Genomic DNA, 4,353 nt, shown 5'->3' with positions numbered 1-4,353 from the left:
TTTTTTTAATGGTGTTGCCAGTAAGTTTTGGTGAAATTATTCCCATTCCATTTTCTTAACTTCTTCTTTGGCTTGGCTTCGCGGATGAAGATTTATGGAGGGGTATGTCCACGTCTGCTGCAGGCTCGTTGGTGACTGACAAGTCCGATGCGGGACAGGCAGACACGATTGCAGCGGTTACAAGGGAAAATTGGTGGGTTGGGGTTGGGTGTTGGGTTTTTCCTTCTTTGTCTTTTGTCAGTGAGGTGGGCTCTGCGGTCTTCTTCAAAGGAGGTTGCTGCCCACTGAACTGTGAGGTGCCAAGATGCACGGTTGGAGGTGAGATCAGCCCACTGACGGGGGTCAATGTGGCAGGCACCAAGAGATTTCTTTAAGCAGTCCTTGTACCTCTGTCTCGGTGGCCAGTGGAGAGCTCGCCATATAGCAGCACACTTTGTCCTTGTGCTCTGTTTCATTGGGTGTTAGCCTTAGCTCTATGTCAGGACTCTTGTTTGGAAGATAGTAACCCTGGTCCAGAGACATGAATGTCTGTTCTAGTTTGATGGTACAGTCATGTAGAAATATGGAACTGACAAAAAGAATCATATGACACGAGACAACGCAAGGTTCAGGAGCAGACTTGTGTGGTATTTGCAGTAGTTGTAAGAATTCAGAATTACAAAGGGAATTGCACAGTTTCAGTAGGAAGATAAGCACTTGATCCTTTCAATATTGATTATTTTTTTAATGTAGAGTCGGCCAGTGGTTCCCAACCTTTTTTATTTTCACTCACAAACTGCTTTATTCCCTATGCCATAGGTGCTCTGATTAGTAAGGGATTGCTTAAGATAGGATGTGGGTGGAAAGAAAATGTTTGAGTACGACTGTTTTAATCGTACCTCATTGACTCGTTATGTGCACAGTTTCATAACCCCAAAGGAAATGGGCCAATGACAATTTTTCTCAAGCAAAATATTTCAGTAGCAATCGGGTCTAGAGCAGTGATTCTCAACCTTCCCTTCCCACTCACGTACCACCTTAAGCAATCCCTTACTAATCACAGAGCATCGATGGCCTAGCGAATACTTGTGCCTCCACAATGTAATGAGGATTTCAAAAAACAATGGTTGCCATCTGGCAAGCTGGCCTTTACAGCCAGTAGACTGCCCTAGTGAAATATGGGAGACTGTTCCTCTGAGGTGAGAAGACGCCTTATTAAAGGCCAGGTTTATTACAGCCACCGCCCTACCTTCAACAATTTCCCTCACTTCCTACTGCAACCTGGGGTATATTCAGTTTGGCCCTGGGGACTTATCAATCTTGATGTTTTTAAGAATATCCAACACTTCCTCTTCACATTGTCCAGCACACAAACCTGTTCTCTTCTGACCTCACCCTGATCAAGGTCCTTTTCTCTTGTGAATACTGAAGCAAAGTATTAATTTAGGACCTCCTTTATCCTTTAGCAGCCTCACCTTCATTCTTGTCATTCTTCTGTTCTTTTCATAAGAGCCCTTGGAATACTCCTTAATCCTAAATATAAACGCATTCTCATGTCCCTTTCAAGCTCTCCTAAGTCCTTTCTCCTTCCTGGCTACCATATACTTCTCATGAGCCCTTCCTGTTTCCTATATCTAATGTACGCTTCCTTCTTCCTCTTGACCAGCTACCTCACCTACTTCGTCAACCACGGCTCACTTTTCCTACCATCTTTTTCCTGTCCCAGTGGGACAAAGCTATCCTGAACCCAGCGCAAGTGGTCCCTAAACTTCCTCAACATTAGTTCTGTGGTTTCACCCTAGAACGACCATCTCCCATTTACTCTCGCTCGTTCCTGCCTCAATCCATTGTAGGTATTCATTTAAATCTCGTGAGGGACTATGAAAGCATGACTGATGGTGAGAAGAAGAGCGAGCATTTTAAAAGCACTTGAAAAGTAGCGGGAGAGGTAGCTACTCATTTAAATCTCTACATTGACTAATTATCTACAGCATATAAAAAGAGGGGAAGCTCAAGCGGAGTGCCCAGTAGGAGTGGGACCTTGAGGCTTTGCCTCACGAGGCTTCGGTGAGCAGAGGCCGATGAGAAGGTGCAGGAGTTGATGCAAGGTAAGGACAGGTTTTTTCCTTTGCTCTTCAATAGACATTGCTAATGGAAGGCAGGGCAGGGGCATGCTCCTCTTACAGGATGTGGATAGTTAGCGAAGCCTGATGACTTCATCTGCGGGTGCCCCCACTGCAGCTCCTGACAGACTGCGTTATTGAATTAGAGCTGGAGTTGGATGAACTCTGCATCATTCAGGAGGCTGAGGGGGTGATTAGAGTTACAGGGATGCAATCATACCTAAGAGGCAGGAGGAAAGTAGTTGGGTAACAGTAGAGGGAAAGGGGACAGGCAGTCAGTGCAGGGTACCCCTGTGACCATTCCCTTCAGCCACAAGTATACTCCTTTGGATTTAGGGTGTTGACCTACCTGGGCCAGGCAGCAGCAATCAGGCCAAGAACACTGTGGTCGGCGCTGAGCCTCTGAAGGGAAGGGTGACATTACGTAGAGCAATAGTCATGGGGACTTGATAGGGGAACTGAGAGAAGATTATGTAGTCACAAAAAAGATGAGAGTGTGTGGTCTCCCAGGTGCTTGAGTCCAGGATGTCTCTCAGCGGGTGCAGAATATTCTTAAAGGGAAGTGTGATCAGCCAGAGGTGGTACATATTGATACCAACGACATAGGCAGAAGTGGGGTAGACAGAGGCCCTGCAAAGGAAGTTGAGGGAGTTAGGAAAGAGGCTGAAGAACAGGACCTCCAAGGTGGTCATCTCTGGATTACTCCCAGTGCCATGAACTGAGGAAAGTCAAAACAGGAAGATAGTGCAGACAAATGTGTGGCTGAAGGGATGGTGCAAGGTTTCAAGTTCTTGAATCATTTTCTGGGGAAGGAGTGACTTGTACACATAGGGTGGGTTGGACCTGAACTCGAGGAGAACCAAAATCCTGGCAGGGAGTTCTAATGCTGTTGGGGTATGTTTAAACTACATTTGTAAGGGATTGGGGCCCAAAGTGAAGAAGCAGATGAAGGGGTGTTTGGCGCCCAAGTAGGGACAGCTGGTAGGGAGTTTGTGTGGAAGGAGAGGCAAATACGATGAAATTGCTGTCCAATGGGGATGTGTTGCAATGCAACACAGACCCAGAGTCAAATGTAACAAAGGACTAAATGTTTTCTATTGAAATGCACACAGCAAAAGAAATAAAATGGATGACCTTGCAGTACAGCTACAGATTGGCAACTATGATGTAGTGGCCATCACGGAGTCATGGTTAAAGGATGACTATCATTGGGAGTTGAATGTCCAAGGATGCCCAGTGTATGAAAAGGATAGGCAGGTAAGCAGTGGCAATGTTGGTAGAGAACAATATTGAATCATTAGAAAGAGGTGACGGGATCAGAAGATAAAATAATCACTGTGGGTTGAGTTAAGAAATGGCAAGGGTAAAAATACACTGTCCGCTACTGTGTACAGTACAGACTAGCCCAATATGGACACAATTAGCAATAGCAGATTACAAAAAAAGGTGTGAGAAGGGCATTGTTATGGTAGTCATGGGGGATTTTAACATGCAAGTAGATTGGGAAAACCAGGTTGGGACTGGATCTCAAGAGAGAAGCCTACGAGATGGCTTTTTAGAGCAGCTCGTTGATGAGCCCCCTAGGGGATCGGCTGTACCGGATTGGGTATTGTGTAATGCACCTGAGGTGATTAGAAAGCTCAAGATATAACAGGAAACATACTAGAATGGATAGAGCATTGGCAAGAAGCAGAGAGTTTGAAGACAAGGATCATATTCTGATTGGCTGCCAGTTGCTAGTGGTGTTCCTCAGGGATCGATATTGGGGCCACTTATTTTTATGTTATATGATTTGGATGATGGAATGAACGGCTTTGTGACCAAGTTTGCAGATGATACAAAGGTAGGTGGAGGAGCAGGTTGTGTAAAGGAAGCTGCAGAAGGACTTAGACAGATTAGGAGAATGGGCAGAGAAGTGGCAAATAAAATATATGGTGGGAAGCGTATGGTCGTAGATAAAAAATAAACGGGCAGACTATTTTTTAGGTTGTCAATCAGGATAAAATTGAAAATTCCCCATTGCAAAGGGCTCAGGGAGTCCTTGTAGGTCAACTTGCATGTTGAGACGGTGGTGAAGAGGGCAAATGCAAGCCTGGCACTCATTTCAAGAGGAATAGAATATAAAAGCAGGGATGAGAGAGTGAGGCTTTAAAAAGGCACTGGTGAGACCTCAGGTGGAGCAATTTTGGGCTCCTCATTTAAGAAAGGATGTGCTGAGGGTTCTAATGACGATTCTGGTTATGAAAGTGTT

Source organism: Narcine bancroftii, chromosome 2 (assembly GCF_036971445.1).
Source record: "Narcine bancroftii isolate sNarBan1 chromosome 2, sNarBan1.hap1, whole genome shotgun sequence".
NCBI classification, from domain to species: domain Eukaryota; kingdom Metazoa; phylum Chordata; class Chondrichthyes; order Torpediniformes; family Narcinidae; genus Narcine; species Narcine bancroftii.
The sequence above is the reverse complement of the archived record's forward strand: the minus strand, read 5'-3'. Positions refer to the sequence as shown.